This window comes from Topomyia yanbarensis, chromosome 3 (genome assembly GCF_030247195.1).
Source record: "Topomyia yanbarensis strain Yona2022 chromosome 3, ASM3024719v1, whole genome shotgun sequence".
In the NCBI taxonomy this organism is placed as follows: domain Eukaryota; kingdom Metazoa; phylum Arthropoda; class Insecta; order Diptera; family Culicidae; genus Topomyia; species Topomyia yanbarensis.
Genome location: NC_080672.1, coordinates 124,523,216 through 124,541,898, shown reverse-complemented (window position 1 = coordinate 124,541,898; position 18,683 = coordinate 124,523,216).

Sequence of the window (18,683 nt, the reverse complement as noted above, 5' to 3'; positions counted from 1 at the left end):
AAAAATGCATATGTTTTTCAGACAACAGGTTCAGCAAAAAGTTGTTTAGAGTCGGTGAAAGACCATGCTGGTGGAGCTTCTCAGAAAGAATTTTGATAGAAACTGAATCAAAAGCCCCCTTTATATCTAGGAAAACTGATGCCATCTGCTCTTTGCTAGCATAAGCCATTTGAATTTCTGTTGAGAGCAACGCAAGACAATCGTTCGTCCCTTTGCCTTTGCGGAAACCAAATTGTGTATCTGACAGTAAGCCATTTGCTTCAACCCAATCATCGAGGCGAAACAAGATCATTTTCTCGAACAACTTTCGGATACAGGACAGCATCGCAATCGGTCGATACGAGTTGTGGTCGGAGGCTGGTTTTCCTGGTTTTTGAATGGCGATGACCTTCACTTGCCTCCAGTCATGAGGGACAATATTACCCTCAAGAAACTTATTAAATAAATTCAACAAGCGTCTCTTGGCAGAGTCTGGCAGATTCTTTAACAAGTTAAATTTGATTCTGTCTGGCCCTGGGGCTTTATTGTTACATGATAAGAGAGCAAGTGAGAACTCCACCATCGAAAACGGTGTTTCGTTCGCGTTATTGTGAGGGGGCGCGGCGCGGTAGATCTTCTGTGCCGGGGCGGAATCCGGACAAACCTTCTTGGCAAAATCGAATATCCAACGGTTTGAATATTCCACGCTCTCATTAGTACTGTTTCGGTTTCGTAAGCGCCGGGCCGTACCCCAAAGAGTGCTCATCGATGTTTCTCTCGTTAGTCCGTCGACGAACCGGCGCCAGTAGCTACGTTTTTTGGCTTTTATCAAACTCTTCATGCGCGTTTCCGCCATCGCGTACTGTCGGTAGCTAGCTGGCAGCCCGTCGTCCCGGAAGGTCTTATACGCAGCGGCCTTCTCCGCGTACACGTCTGAGCACTCTTTGTCCCACCATGGATTGGGAGGACGCCCGCGTGAATTCGCGTCTGGTACGCGTTTAGTCTGAGCTTGAATCGCGGTATCGAGAATCAAGCCAGCCAGGAACCCGTACTCTTCCTCCGGAGGAAGCTCTTGTGTCGATTCTACTTTTTCGGATATCTCGGACGCGTAGCTCTTCCAATCAATATTTCGTGTGAGGTCATACGAAACATTGATTGTATTCGGTGGCCCTGAACCGTTAGCAATATTAATTACGATTGGCAGATGGTCGCTGCCGTGGGGCTCAGAGACTACCTTCCACATGCAATCTAACCGCAGCGATGTCGAGCAGAGGGACAGGTCTAAGGCGCTCGGACGCGCTGGAGGGGCAGGAATCCGTGTCATTTCACCCGTATTCAAAATGGTCATATTGAAGTTGTCGCAAAGCTCATGGAGTAGGGTAGATCGATTATCGTCATGAAGGCAACCCCATGCCGTGCCGTGGGAGTTGAAGTCACCTAAAACTAGCCTCGGTGCGGGGAGGAGTTCCGCAATATCGCAAAGCCGTCGGTGGCTAACTGAGGCTCTAGGGGGGATGTAGGTGGAAGCAATGCAAAGGTCTTTGCCTTTAATTCTGGTTTGGCAAGCGACAACTTCAATGCCTGGTGTCGAGGGGAGGTCGATCCGATTGAAAGAATAGCACTTTTTGATCCCCAAAAGCACTCCTCCGTAAGAGTCTTCTCGATCCAAGCGAATAATATTAAAATCGTGAAAGTGTAGGGTTATTTCTGAAGTGAGCCATGTCTCGCATAGGGCAAATGCATCGCATTTCAAATTATTTAGTAAGATTTTAAACGAATCGATTTTCGGGATAATGCTTCTGCAATTCCACTGTAGAACAGTGATTAAATCCTTGACCTCGTTCGATGAATTAGCCATCGAAGGATACAATCGCTGAAAGGAGGGGCCATTTCGCAGTGAACTGCATCAAGAATGTTTTTACTGCGGGGAGAAAGCTTATCAAGATACTTTTAAGGGGGTCAGAAATGTTCAACGCTGTAAGAATACGGTCCACAATGTCAGAGAAATTTATTAAACCAGCACTGTTTTCTTTCTCTGGCTGAGATATGGGAACACATGGGGTTTTTGATGTTCCTGGAAGTGCTGGGAACTCCTTTTCTGAGCTCAGGTTACTGAGACCGGGAGCGACTTGCTTCGGTTTTGCACCAGTACTTCCTTGAGTAGTTATTTTAGGGGGACCATGAAGAGACACCTTCTGGCCTTTACGACGAAGCTTGGAAGAGGAAATGTTCTTCCTTTTTCTACTACTTCTAGGCACAGCAGAAGATGTTCCCTCCTGGGGTTCATCACAGTCGCCTTCGTCAGTAGACAAGTTGGTATAGATGTTCGTAGAGACAGGTGGCGTAGCTATCTTAAGCATTTCTGCAAAAGATCGCTTAGAGCGTCCCTGAAGGGAACGCTTAAGATTCTCCTCGCGCTGTTTGTACGCGGGACATGAAGGGAGATCATGTGGGTTTCCCCCACAGTAGAGACACTTTTCGACATCTCTACCACAGGAATCATCCGCATGATTCCCACCGCATTTCCCACAGCGGGCTTTATTGCTACAATGGGAGGCTGTGTGTCCCAGTTGTTTGCAATTAGTACAGTTCATGACCCGCGGCACAAAGAGGCGAACAGGTAGACGAACCTTGTCAAAGAGGAGGTAATTGGGCAGGGCAGAGCCGGCGAAGGTCACCCGATAAGAGTCTGAGTTGACGTATATTTTCTTGCCGTCAGCTGCGACTGATGCTGAATGCAAACGTTTGCATTCCAGTATCTTCACTGGCTTAAGCATGGGGTCTTTGAAACAGCCAGTCCCATATTTTAGCAGGTCCTCGCAATTCAGACTCGAATCGGAAACGACCCCACTGACTTCAACCCTGCTAGCTGGAATATACACCCTGTACTCCCTCGTAAAGGGCTCGTAGCCAGCAATATCGTTTGCCTGAGTTGAACTGTTAACCACCACCCGAAGCTTATCAGGGCGAATTTTCGATATTTCTGTCACGGCCGAATACCGATCCGTCAGAACTCGAGAAATCTGCAACAGATTCAAACACTTTTTTTCTTTGGTCCGAAAGAAGATCACAAATGGCCCGGTGGCCGTGCTCGGATATACCTTGAGCCGGGGAGCCGATTTTATTTCGACGTCCATCTCACCTTGAGATGAACCGCCGTCAGGGGAAGTCATTTTTGCACGGGCCTATTGCCCAGTGCACGTTATTAAGACAACCAAGAAGGGGTAACGAAAACTAATACTTAGCTTGTGTACGTAACGGTATCCAGACGGCTTACTAGAAGAACACTCTTTCACTTCACTGACCGGCTAACGGTATCAGAAACAGAAACACAAAAGAAGGGAAAAAATACTGAAACCTCAACTAGGCGTAGAGTGTGCAAATAACCTTGAACGCGGATTAACACTATTTGTCGCTATAGAGTGTACGGACCGATGACAAAAGACTTCTATCTCGACTGAGTGCTCGATAACGAATGGTTGGCCCTAGATGAACAATAAATCCAAAATCTGCTGCCTAGGAACATATTGAACACCATAAGAACAACCCCTCTATATAAGAAATCAAAAACTTGTGTATAAAAACTGTAGCGCTCGATTCGAAACTATGATTCGCTTAAATGCGAGTATTTTTCGTTTTTCACCCTAGTTTTATTATTCAATTGTTTCACAAGGATGAAGTAAAACTTTTAATGCCAATTGACTCACTGGTAAGCAATTGTATGGTAAGTAATAAACAGAATAATGTTGTGCATTGCTCTTGCAGGTCTCTATTTATTTATTTATTTATAATTAATATCAACAGATACAGAGGGGTCCTAATGATATTTTTTTAATCTATTTAAAAAGTCACATTATTGTCGATATTGATAGAGTTCAAAGACTGATATGATTGAGGTACATTGAGAGCCGCGCGTGAAACCTGGGTCGGTGTCAGTTTCTCGTTGGAGAAAACACTCGCGAACTTTTCAAAGAATAGTTGGCAGATCTCCTGTAATCTAGAGCTCATACGTCCTCTATAGCTCATCGTTAAAGGCAACCCGGATTCCTTTCTTTGCTCGTTTACATGCTTCCAGAATGTTTTAGGTTCAGACTTCAACTTACGTTGCACGTTTCGCAAGTAATCGGCATGGCATCGCTTCGATGTCTTTTTATAGACTTGGTTAACATGAACGTAGTGTTGTTGCAGCACGTATCCCCCAAACTTGGAGTACTTCTTCTGGCTCTTTTAGTCGCTTTTAACCATCTCAGCTCGGCAGTGTGCCACGCTGGGTGCTTAGATGGAAGGCCCCTTTATTTGGGTACATAGCGATCGATAGCATAGCTCATAACATTGGAGAAGGTCTGCACTGCAACGTTGACATCATCATTGTCGAGAATTTCAGTCCAGTGGATATTCGACAGGAAATCAATAATGCTACTATAGTCGGCTTTTCTAAAGTTATAACTGACGATGTCAGAAGCATTGCAGTCTACAACGATGCTACAATCAGGCTTTTCACAAGACGGTTGTTTAACATTTCACGGAGAGGTTTGGCAACGTATTTGTTTTGCTCTACTGTTTTTCCCGTGTTTGTTGCTTGGTTATGCAAACAAAAAAATCTTTTCTACGAATGTGGCAACATCGATTTATTTTAAATAAAAAAATCGATGCATGAATCCATTTCGTTCATCTTAGAGAAGTTCTCGTAGTTATTATCCTTTTATTTTATCATTCGATCTTTTGGGATCGATGTTTGACAACACCGATTTTTACATTTCTTATAAAAGAAATGTATAGAATTCTCTCAAACTTTCAAGAATTTTTCCGAGGCCCGGAGGGCCGAGTCTTATATACCAATCGACTCAGCTCGACGATTTGGGACAATGTCTGTGTGTCTGTGTGTGTGTGTGTGTGTGTGTGTGTGTGTGTGTGTGTGTGTGTGTGTGTGTGTGTGTGTGTGTGTGTGTGTGTGTGTGTGTGTGTGTGTGTGTATGTAACGGACAAATTCTCATTCGTGTTTCTCAGCAATGGCTGAACCGATCTTATCCAAACCAATTTTAAATGAAAGAACTAAAAAACAGTATGAACGCTTTTAATTTGTTTTTGATTCTGATGTTTAGTTTCCAAGATATGAATGTTTGAATGTGTAAAAATGGCGTTTTTTGCAGTTTTTTAAAATTATCTGCCGAAATTGACAACATAGATTAACAACTTATATGACTTATTTTTAGACAGCTTTAACGAATACCTTTCGAACAAGCTTTAGATTGTTGAATTCGGACTATTATCAAAAGAGATATTTAACATTAAATGCGGACGAAAGATTTTTATCATTTCCCATTGCCAGAAATATGACCAAAAACATGTAATCTATTATTAACGCCAAAACGGCTTATTTTAGGTCAATAGTATCTTCGGAGAATTTAATGAAAGTAATATGCCCTTTCTTTTGATATTGTGCTTTTGCTGATTAATCCCCCTATGAGTGAGATATTTTCACAAATTTTCTTGGAAGTGATTATATCGAAAAGATGTTTTCAGCAAATTTGTAGCTCTTACTTTTGCGAATAACTTTACTAAAAACTTTAAATATCTATTTTGAATATTTTAAAAGTTATGGCTTGTTTTTTTTAATTATTCTTTGTCGCCTATTTATTGTTCAATATAGTAATAATCCATTGAAATAAGCGAAACATTATTTCGATAAAACGAATTTTGTATTTCATTTTACTATCTACAACCGCTAGAAATAATCACCGACACTTCCAAGTTGTCTGGAAGGAACTTGATAACTTATCAGTACAAAAATGTTCATTTGTGCGAACCTTCTGACTGCAATTTTTCTAACTTATAACCATCGGTTCGATCTGAAACATATCGGAAAATGAAAAGCGAAATAAATAACTCCAAGCAACGGCGTAGCCAAGAGAAGGTTTTGGGGTATAACACCATACAACCCCCCCCCCCCCCCACCACACCTAAAAAAAAAATTGGATTGAAGTTGAAAATTTATTGATGCTGACTGATTTAATTCAATATTACAATAACAATTAACTGATCCGTAGATTGATAACCTGTTGTTGTAAACATCATGAGGAATTTGGATAAATTGTCGGAAAGGGGTCCTGATATGTAACTGATCTATTGGTCTTGATTGTTGTCTAATTGCATCAATATCAAATTCCTGCCTGAAAACATTCCAATAGAAAATTCCAGAGTTCTGTAATCAATCATAATCCTCAGATTTCTTTTCAAATTGAGCTCGCTTTTGTATAGATGTACTGTAATAAGGGTCTTTATTTAATAGGAAGCGAAGTTAAAATTGATTTAATGTCTATGAAACATAGAACAGCTCACCAAGAAAAATGCATAACTTTCAACATTTGCTAAAAATGTTTTTGCCTTTCTCATTCACTCTAAAATTCGTCAATCTAATCCCGACCCGGAGGGCCGAGTGTCATATGCCAATCGACTGAGTTCGTCGAGATCGAAAAATGTCTGTGTGTGTGTATGTATGTGTGTATGTGTGTATGTAGAAAAAAATGTGACCTCTGTTTCTCAGAGATGGCTGGACCGATTTGCACAAAGTTAGTCTCAAATGAAAGGTACAACCTTCCCATCGGCTGCTATTGATTTTTTTTTATTGATTGGACTTCCGGTTCCGGAGTTACGAGTTGAAGAGTGCAATCACACAGCAAATTCCCATATAAACTGAAATGAAAAATTTTCAATTTTGATGCCAAATGACTTTAAAATGCATGAAACATTGAGATGTTTGACAAAAATTGACTTCTTTGGACTTTGGTACATTTTTGCCTTTCTCATATAGAAAGGTTATGCAATCACTCCAAAAATCGTCAATCATACCGGCCCGGAGGGAGAATGCAGTGAGGGGTTGCTACTTTAAAATTAAAACTAGTTTAAGGGATCATCCATAAATGACGTAGCATTATATGTGGGAGGGGGGAGTTTTGTATTTTGTGATGGTGTGTGACGATAGGGGGTAGGGGGTCCTGTCATGCTACGTAGCTTTTTTAAAGGGGAATAACTATCATCGTTTTTTATTTTTTTAAAGATTTTGCGGGGACAAGGGGGGGTAGAGTTACCGTCAAGCTACGTAATTACCAGGGGGGTATTTAGAAGTTTGTGACGAAATACTACGATGGGGGAGGGGGGTGTTAAAAATCGCTCAAAAAATGCTACGTCATTTATGGATGGTCCCTTAAAATTTCTTAACAAGTTGAAAATTTTCGATAGGACCTGGACCTCCCGGATTTTTTTCCATGATCCGCCGCTGGTTTCAAGCGATGTTTCAGTATCACATAGCATCTCAAGATCGTGGCTGTCGATCCATTGTATGTATGTGCAAATCGTACTGAACATGTAATATTCATTTCCACCATTGTATTGAACATAACCAGCCATGGAATTGTAGTCTGGACAAATGAGACAAACACAATTGCACCACTAGGTGGATTAAAACAGGTTTTTATTTTGGGAATGCGTCGAGTTGAGACGAAAACGTAATATGATTAATAACCAGGATAACACTTTCCGAATGTAGAGAGAAATTTATGAAAAATGGCGATTTCCATTCGATTCTAGAAGGTTCTGATCGATTTTGATGAGCATTTGATTTTTATTGTATGACCAATTATATGTATAGGTCAAATGTTTAAAAATCATACGTCTCCCAACCTTTGAACGGAACGGATCGTTATATTTCACAGTGTGTAAATTTTAGTGAGTCAAGGTCATCCTTTGTTCGTTCGTTAGCTGCTGTTCTGCTGGTGCCGACAGTAAATCCAGTACATTGTTTTCGCTGGTGCGGAACAATCGACGTTGTTTGCAGATAAGTTTTGCTTTATTTTTTTTTTCCTCGTTTGCTTTCTTTCCTTTTCCCTACTTTTACTCTACCTTGTAATCAAATAATAAGACACATTCCCGTTTATATAACGCTCTGCCCTCGTGCTTAAATGGCCGAGGGCGAAATACCATCTGATGTAATCATGGAAGTCCCTGATCCCCCTAATACTCGCATTGCTCCCCGTATAAAACAGTACCCAGAAGGTTCCTCTGGGCCATGGGTGGTATATTTTCGGACCGGAGAGAAACCGGTTAATATATTAAAACTTTCTCGAGATCTGACTGCTAATTACCCGGCTGTAGCTCAGATAACACGTGTTCGGGCAAACAAGATACGTGTTCTAGTGAATGATCTCGGCCAGGCAAACGCGATTGCTTGCTGTGAGCGCTTTACACGGGAATTTAAAGCGTACGTGCCTTGTGTGGCCTGTGAAATCGATGGGGTAGTGTCCGAACCGGGCCTGAAATGCGAAGAACTGTTGGAGCACGGGGTTGGCTGCTTTAAGGACCCCTCTCTTGAACAGATTAAGATCTTAGAATGCAAACAATTGTATACCGCAAACACCGAGGGAGGTAAGACTACCTACTCTCTATCAGGCTCGCTTCGGGTGACATTCGCCGGGTCCTCTCTTCCCAACTACATCCTCCTTGACAGGGTTCGCCTACCAGTTCGCCTGTTTGTACCGCGGGTCATGAGCTGCAGCAATTGCAAGCAGTTGGGCCACACAGCCACATATTGTGGAAATAAGAAACGATGCGGCAAATGCGAAGGAGAGCATGAGGATGACTCTTGCGACAAAGAAACTGAAAAGTGTATTTGCTGCGGGGGCCCTTCACATGCTCTTAAATCATGCCCTGCGTACAAGCAGCGCGGGGATAAAATTAAGCGCTCCCTTAAGGAACGCTCAAGGCGTTCTTATGCAGAAATGCTAAAGAATGCGCCATCTGTCCTGTCCGAAAATCCCTATGCTGGTTTGGCTAACGTTGACCAAGAATCTGACGACCCACGAGAGGGAACATCTTTGGTTAACCCAGGGGAATCCAGGAAGAGGAGAAATCCAGCCTCCCCTACATTGCCCCGTAAGGGTGCCAAGGTGTCGTCCACTCAGAGTGCGCCATCTACAACCAATAAATCCAACGGAAGTGATGCACAAAAGCCGAAGCAATTTGCTCCTGGACTTGGAAATATTAATTCTAACAAGGAGTACCCACCACTTCCAGGGACACCAAAAACCCCAAGTGTCCCCTTTTTTCAAACAGATACTCAGTCCAATAGCGGACTAATGAAATTTTCTGACATAGTGGACTTAATTTTCACAGCTTTCAATGTTACTGATCCTCTTAAAAGCATTCTGATACGTTTTCTCCCTATAGTGCAAACATTTTTGAAGCAATTGACTACTAAATGGCCCCTCCTTGCAGCGATCGTATCCTTCGATGGCTAAGTCATCGAACGAGGTCACCGATTCGATCACTGTTCTACAGTGGAACAGCAGAAGTATCCTCCCGAAAATCGATTCCTTTAAATTTTTACTAAATAATTTAAAATGTGATGCTTTCGCATTATGTGAAACTTGGTTAACTTCCGATATAAATCTCAACTTCCACGACTTTAATATAATTCGTCTGGATCGAGAAAACCCCTATGGAGGAGTACTTTTGGGGATCAAAAAGTGCTATTCTTTCAACCGAATTAACCTCCCTTCGACACCAGGCATTGAAATTGTCGCTTGTCAAGTTTTAATCAAAGGTAAAGACCTTTGCATTGCTTCCATCTACATTCCTCCTAGAGCCTCGGTAGGGCACCGAACGCTTTGTAATATCACGGAATCCTTACCGGCACCGCGGCTAGTTCTGGGAGACTTTAACTCGCACGGTACGGTATGGGGCTGTCTTCATGATGATAATAGATCAACATTAATCCAAGATCTTTGCGATAATTTCAACATGACCATCTTAAACACGGGAGAAATGACGCGGATTCCTACACCATCAGCACGCGCAAGCGCGTTGGATTTATCGCTTTGCTCGACATCGCTACAGTTAGATTGCATGTGGAAGGTGATCCCTGATCCCCACGGTAGCGATCATTTACCTATCGTGATTTCAATTGCTAACGGTTCAAGACCATCGGAAACAATCAATGTCTCATATGACCTCACACGGAACATTGATTGGAAGAGTTACGCGACCGCGATATCCGTTAAAATCGAATCCACTCAAGAACTTCCTCCAGAGGAAGAGTACAGGTTTTTGGCTGGCTTGATTCTCGACAGTGCGAATCAAGCTCAGACTAAACCAGTACCCAGCGCGAATACCCATGGACGGTCTCCCACCCTGTGGTGGGATAAAGAGTGCTCAGAGCTGTACGCGGAAAAGTCCACTGCATATAAGGCCTTCCGGGAAGACGGGTTACCCGCTAGCTATCAACAGTACGCGTCGTTAGAAAGGCGAATGAAGAGTCTAATGAAAGCCAAAAAACGCAGTTATTGGCGCCGGTTCGTCGACGGGTTAACGAGAGAAACAGCGATGAGCACTCTTTGGGGTACGGCTCGACGTATGCGTAACCGTAATAGTACCAACGAGAACGTGGAATATTCAAACCGTTGGATATACGCTTTCGCCAAGAAGATCTGTCCGGACTCTGTCCCGGTACAGAAAACGTGCCGCGCCGCGTCTTCTCACGATACCGCGAACGAAACACCGTTTTCGATGGTGGAATTCTCACTTGCTCTCTTATCGTGCAACAATAACGCCCCAGGGTTAGACAGAATCAAATTCAACTTGCTGAAGAATCTGCCTGACACTGCAAAAAGGCGCCTGTTGAATTTATTTAACAAGTTTCTTGAGGGTAACATTGTCCCTTATGAATGGAGGCAAGTGAAGGTCATCGCCATTCAAAAACCAGGAAAACCAGCCTCCGACCACAACTCGTATCGGCCGATTGCAATGCTGTCCTGTATTCGGAAGTTGTTCGAGAAAATGATCATGTTTCGCCTCGACAATTGGGTTGAAGCAAATGGCTTACTGTCAGATACACAATTTGGCTTCCGCAAAGGCAAAGGGACGAACGATTGCCTTGCGTTGCTTTCTACAGAAATCCAAATGGCCTATGCTAACAAAGAGCAGATGGCATCAGTCTTCTTGGATATTAAGGGGGCTTTTGACTCAGTTTCTATCAACATTCTGTCAGAGAAGCTGCACCAGCATGGTCTTTCACCAATTTTAAATAACTTTTTGCTAAACCTGTTGTCTGAAAAGCACATGCACTTTTCGCATGGCGATTTAACAACATCGCGATTTAGCTACATGGGTCTTCCCCAGGGCTCATGTCTAAGTCCCCTGCTCTACAATTTTTACGTGAATGACATTGACGATTGTCTTGCCAATTCATGCACGCTAAGGCAACTTGCAGACGACGGGGTGGTCTCTGTTACAGGGCCCAAAGCTGCCGACTTGCAAGGACCATTACAAAATACCTTGGACAATTTGTCTGCTTGGGCTCTTCAGCTGGGTATTGAGTTCTCCACGGAGAAAACTGAGTTGGTTGTTTTTTCTAGGAAGCGTGAGCCGGCGCAACTCCAGCTTTTATTAATGGATGCAACGATCAACCAGGTTTTCACATTTAAATATCTCGGGGTTCGACTCTAAAGGTACCTGGGGATGTCACATTAGGTATCTGAAACAGAAATGCCAACAAAGGATCAATTTTCTCCGAACAATAACTGGAACATGGTGGGGTGCTCACCCAGGAGACCTGATCAGGTTGTACCAAACAACGATATTGTCGGTGATGGAGTACGGGTGTTTCTGTTTCCGCTCCGCTGCGAACATACACTTCATCAAACTGGAGAGAATCCAGTATCGTTGCTTGCGCATTGCCTTGGGTTGCATGCACTCGACCCATACGATGAGTCTCGAAGTGCTGGCGGGCGTTCTTCCGCTAAAAAATCGATTTTGGGAACTCTCATATCGATTGCTCATCCGATGCGACATTCTGAACCCGTTGGTAATTGAAAACTTCGAGAGGCTCGTCGAGCTTAATTCTCAAACCCGTTTTATGTCCTTGTACTTCGACTACATGGCACAGAGCATCAATCCTTCTTCGTACAATCCCAACCGTGTCCGTTTCCTAGATACTTCTGATTCTACTGTATTCTTCGACACATCCATGAAGGAAGAGATTCGTGGAATTCCGGACCATATACGCCCGCAGGTGATCCCCAATATATTTTATAATAAATTCCGAGAAGTCGACTGCGACAAAATGTTTTACACTGACGGATCAAATCTCGATGGGTCCACTGGCTTCGGTATCTTCAACAATACTATCACCGCTTCATTCAAGCTCAATGATCCCGCTTCAGTTTACGTCGCAGAGTTAGCTGCAATTCAGTACACCCTTGGGATCATCGACACTCTGCCCACAGATCACTACTTCATCGTTTCGGACAGCCTCAGCTCTATCGAGGCTCTTCGTGCGGTGAAGCCTAAAAAGCAATTACCGTATTTTCTGGGGAAGATACAGGAGTCCTTGTGTACGTTATCTGAAAAATCTTATCAGATTACCTTTGTTTGGGTCCCCTCTCATTGTTCTATCCCGGGCAATGAAAAGGCCGACTCATTAGCAAAGGTGGGCGCATTAAATGGTGACATATACGAAAGACCAATCTGCTTCAACGAATTTTTTAGTATTTGTCGTCAGAGGACGCTCAACAGTTGGCAAACCTCGTGGAGCAATGGGGAACTTGGACGATGGCTACATTCGATTATCCCAAAGGTATCAACGAAGCCTTGGTTCGGGGGGATGGATGTGGGTCGGGATTTTATTCGTGTAATGTCCCGACTTATGTCCAATCACTACACCATGGATGCGCATTTGCGGCGTATTGGGCTTGCGGAGAGTAGTCTGTGCGCTTGTGACGAGGGCTATCACGACATCGAACACGTTGTCTGGGTGTGCGCCGGGTATTGTGACGCCAGGTCTCAGTTAAAGGAATTCCTTCGGGCCCGAGGTAGACCACCCAATGTACCAGTCCGAGATATGCTGGCAACTCGTGATTTCCCCTATATGTCCCTTATTTATACCTTCATAAAAACGATAAATATCCCAATTTAGCCCCTCTCTTTTATTTCTCGTTTTTAGAGTTTCCTCCTGCCTTGTGGAACCGATCAGCTCCAGAGTGCCACTATGTAACCGCCATCACCCTTACCACTACGCCTGCATAGAAGGAAACTGAAGCGAGAGCGACTCGAGGTCCGATGACTTTTGAAGGATTCCCCGCGGGTCCGAAGAATACCATCCGCCAATCCGGTACTCGACGACTTACTATACTGAGGCGCAAATTTGATTCGCTGATCCCCCTCCCCCCCCCCCCCCCCGCCGTTCGAGCGAAAGTTGCAAGTGTTGCTCTTCTTTCCCTGTCTCTCCCCTGTCCTTGATACAACTGCTGCTACACTGATGCGGAAATAAGCCACCCTTTGAATATCTTGACCAAGCATAAGTTTTAGTTAAAAAATTCAAATTAGTATTCTGTATTCCTAGTTTTAAGATAGCTATAATTTTTACTCTTTATTGAAACTCTTGTCCTCCATCTTGTAAATAGAATTGAATCCCTAGTTTTAAGATTTCTGTGAAATTTCTCATAAATATTTGTTCCCCCTTTTGTGTACTAAACTATATTGTTAGTTTTAAGATAACCGTAAAATATTTCGTAAAATACTATTACTCCCCCTCTTGTATATCAAAGTGAATCCCTTGTTTTCAATTTTTTCATAAAAAAAATCTTTTGGCCCTCTTTTGTATATTGAATCTTATTTCTAGTCTTAAGATAGCTGTAAACTTTCTTTTCCTTTTTAAAAAAAAATATTTCAACATTGTAACCTCCTAGTTTTAAGACATCCAAAATGTAAAAACAAAAGCATTTGGCACCGCCAAGCTAACGCATTTGTGCCTATCAAATAAACGAAATGAATAAAAAAAAAATGTTTAAAAACAGTAATTTAAGGTCAAGATAGCATCATTTTGAAACTGCCAATTTCGGAGGTTTAGTATCTTCGATGAGTTTTACAAACGTCAAACAGCGCATCATTTGATAAAATAATTTTGACGGTATATCGTCCAAGAAGTATTTATGGTGAATTTTCTCAGGTTAATATTCATGACTACAATAAAGTATCAACAAATTCGCTAAAGACACGAACTCTGTTGCTATTTTCTGAAAAATAATTCTGCATAATTTTAAAACTTCAAAAATTACGGTTTCGGAATTAAGCCATTTGGACAGTATGATCGATTTTCACCAAACCGAATTTCTGGCTACGCCGCTGATTTCAAGTAAGTAGAAACAAAGTCGTTCTACACTCGTTCAAAAGAAACTTCTTCGAATGCTGAATATCTAATATAACACATTGAAACCCCGATTTTATCAGCCAAATGTGAACATATGTTTGATGGGCTCTAGCAGACGAACAAGACTGAATTCAAGTAAATCCTTTCTTGAGCATGTTTTCCTTATCATGAAGATATGCGAAATATGCGAAAATAAAAAGCTCATCATAATCAGAAATAGTTATCAGACTACATCAAGGGACGAGAAGAATACTTTAACAGCTTCAGTTTATTATAAAGAAAAAAAATTGGGCGATTTAGTCAATGTCCCCATTTTGACAGCCTAAAATACACCATGAGACTTATAAAAATGGGTCTTTATTGTATGTATTATTCGCTGTGTTTCACATTAATAGGTACATTTCTTTTTTGGAGATTTTTTTATTGCATCGAACTACAACAATTTTTAGGTAGTTTTCAAGGGGTTATTTTATAGACTTCTTCCAAAATTTGGCGAACCTATTCCAATTCGTATACCAATTAATTGGTATACTTAAGTGTTTATATGTTGCAGATAGAGAAAATACTGAAATTTTCAGCTTTTTTTCCTACACAATATTACGAAAGCTTATTAAACATTTTTTCCTAATAAGTTTGTGAAAATTATAAACTATTTGATTTTTTAATAGTTTTATTTTTTATTTAACCGTGATTTTTTAATAAATAGTGACCATCGCTTCACAACGTAGTCTATTTTTCATGGCTTGCGGTGAACACAATCTCTCGAATTGCTGAACTGAAAATTATGGAATAGAAATTAATTTTTAGTATTCTTTACAGACCCGCTGGTACTCTAAGACGATTTCGCTAGATTTTCAGAGCACTGTGCACCTATTGCATTAACGCAAAGGACGGAAGGTTATCGAAAAGTTTCGTGAAAATGAAAACTCCAGTAATGGTGATGATTTTCCCAAACGGTTCGTTTTCGTGAGGTTTTTATTTGTTCTTTGGCATTAGGATTAGCGATAATAATTCAAATCAAGGATACTACTGGGAAGTTACCTTTAGAAAAAGTCGATTTTTTCGCTTTTCCATTGATTTGGTTTGAGATTTCTAGCACTGATGTTGTCCTATGCTGATTTGAGCGATTTTCTGAGTCCTGCCACTATCCCATGTAGTATGTGTTATCAAAAACATCGCGAAGCATCAAGTTCTAAATGTTCTCAAACGATATAATATCCGAAGAGAGTGATAAGAGTTATAAGAAATGTCTCATCACACTGTTAGGTGGATTAAAAACGTTTTTTAAATTAAAAAAACAGTCGGTTCCGACAGCATGAAGTAACAAGTTACTTTACGCTTGTTCGGACATGCCGTAGACTCAGGTGATTCGCATTTCTAATGCCAAAAGACCCTGACCACTACGGCAGCAGACAAAGGGTTAAGTCGCCGGTGAGCTCTAAGCTTGCATATATGATCCTTCCACGCTTTTCTAAACTTTCTCCTTTCAACACCTTGCTCTCCCTTGAGTACTATGGCTCTAAATATTGAAAAATATACTTCACCTTCCAGTCCCTTGCTAATTAAATGCCGAAAAAAAACTGTTGACAAATTAACTCAATAGGTCGTTAACAAAAATGGTTAACAAAAAAATGGTAAAAATAAAAAAACAGATCTGGCAAAATCGATTTTATTGTGGTACGAAGAAATGGCCACTTGATGAACGAAAGTTTTCGTAAATTTTACTTATTTAGTGTACATTACACGAATGTTGTCGTTGAAAACGACATTATTTTTCGTGAATAAAACGAAATGTTTTCTTTATTTTAATAAATGTTTGTGTATATTACGAACAATCTCATTGGTCGCACGAATTCATTTCGTTCATACAAGAGAAGTTTTCGTATTAAATAGCATATTTTTTGACATTACTCCGGCAGAGAAAAACTCAAACTTATTCATACAAAACCAACGAGCAGTTCGCGTATTACTCCGGATTCTGGATCAGCTGGAAGCGAAAGAGGTTCAGGAAATCTTTCTGAAACCGGTGGACACAGATACGGCTACTAAATAATCAGACCGAGACCGTCGTGATGATCAACAATTATCTGATGTATAGCAACAATGAATCCATATTCTACCTCTATTGAAGCTCTTTTTTTAATATTATTATTATTATACGTATATAGCAGCGAAAAATTGCCGAATGATGCTGATTCGTAATAAGCAAACGAAAGTCGTTTCGTGGTTTTCACGAAAAACTCGTAATAAAAAATATAAGTGTTTCAACAGAACTACGAACGATTCAACGATTCAAAACTTTTTCAAAATGTGGAGAGGTCTTTTCAACATATATACAAAAATTTGTATATTTCATGAAAGTTTTCTGTACGAAACTAATTCCTAGCGATTTACGAATATATTATATCAGTGTATGTGAGGTTTAGTCATGAAATTGGTCAGGATAGGAGTATCATGCCGAGGTACATACAAAATTATTGTTTGAAAGTCGAACTGAAAAAGAAAACCAAAGCAGACAGTAAATAAGCGCATACTCTACCAAAGGCGTCAGAAGACTACGCTACGGTCCTGTTAGTCCTCAAAAAACGTCAAACAAGACAAAGACTGCAAATTTCAACAAAAATGGCGAAAAATATTGAAAACTTTTTCCGCTTGTTTTCTCAGTTTAATAGGAACAAGGGGAACGGAAATGTGGTCATGGCCAATAAAGCAGGCCTCCTTTTGAAAGATCGTAGAGTAAGCTAGATCAATTATCATCGAGAAGATAACCCTATGCCGTACCATTAAAATTGAAGTCTCCTCGATGCCGGGAGAAGTTCCGTAATAACAGAAAGTTGCCGGTACCCAACCTAGGTCTAACCAATCCTGCACTAAGTTGAATCTCTGGTTGAATTGTAACATGGTTTTTCTTGTTCCTGGAAGCGTTGGAAACACTTTGTTTGCTTCGAATTAGTGGCCGAGCTTTCATTTGCTGGTAAATTAAACGGCCTTTTAAAAGAGAAAAATATATTGTTACGAAGACTCATTTGCTAGTAATTAGTACAGTACTGCACTATTTTGGGAGCGCCTTTCCCAATTCGAATATTTCCAGGTGGCTTCCGAATAAGTTTTCGTGCTTCACAGTTGTTACAAATATTCATGTTTGCCTCTGGTTGCGCCGAGATTAACAAATAGGCCATTGTCGTGGGTGGTTGAAGGCACTCCTTACCAATAACTGGACACAAGAATTCTTTGCTTGCGACCTGTGCATTCCTCTCCCAGTTGATTAAGATTTACGTCATGTTTTGTGTCCTTTCCGTAGATCTTAGTTGGAATCGGATAATCGGAGTCGAATAATGGAAGAACAATTGTGTTTGTCGTCTATCGGCACGTAGATTCTGTCTTCTCCGTGCAATTGGTCTATTGTAAATATTCTAGGAAAAATGTATTGAGAACCGGAAGGTAAAAATTCAGCAGCTTCTAGTACTGCGAGAGAAACACATATCTAGATAAAAATAGGTTTTTCGTGTTTCTTGATCTCAACAGACTTATACAAGCATAGTTTTGGAACCTTATATGCACTATAAAGAATTTTGACAAGAAAGGGTTAAACCCGTTCTACTTTATCTACTTACACTGTAACACGCAATTCTGACATTTATTTTAAATCAAGAATTCAGGCATACCCGAATGGTCATTCTACACGAAATAACAGAATAATTGAGAGTGCAAAACTTAATTAGTGATCTTATCAAAACTTCAAATGACAATCGAAAGCATAAGATAAACCGTCAATTAAGACCAGATTCAGTACCGTATTCAAATAAACTATCTATTTCCCCTTCAGAAAAAAACAAAGTCAGCCATGAACCGTGTGAGAGAGAGGAAGTACCAACTGCAATTTGTTGATGTCAACTGCCAGACCCAAAAAAACACCGAAAGTGGTACGTGTCGAAACAGGTGTGGGGCTTTAGGGTGAAATCCTTCTTCGAAAGATAAATATTTGCAAATCTCGACTGCACAAAGCTGACACATTGGATGTTCAGTTCATGTCGGTTGATGTACGGTACACGTTCGCTGCAACAATAAGATTTGCTTTAGCGATTATTTTCCTCCTCGTTTGTCTATATCCGGAAAGGTTGAGAAATTCACGAACACGAGTAGTATCGCACCAACTACCTAGTCCGTGCTTGTGAAAACTCTACCGTCACCTCCGGAAGGGCTGACTGGTACGCGAGAGATAAAACTGAACCTTGCTGCCTGAGTTGCTGCTAGTCTCGAAAACGAACACATGAAGAACATAAGGCATTCGTCAGAGGGATACATACATGACTTTTGCATATGGTTCTGATCCCTGGTTTCAAGAAAACCAACGGAAGCGACAGTTTTTGGCTGTGCAGAATGAAAGTTATGTTATTGGGTACTGATAGCAGTAGGGATATTTTCGGCGAGTGAACTACTGTTTGTTACCACAAATTTACTGAACAAAAGACTCTAGAGATTCGGTGTATTCGGCAATAGATCC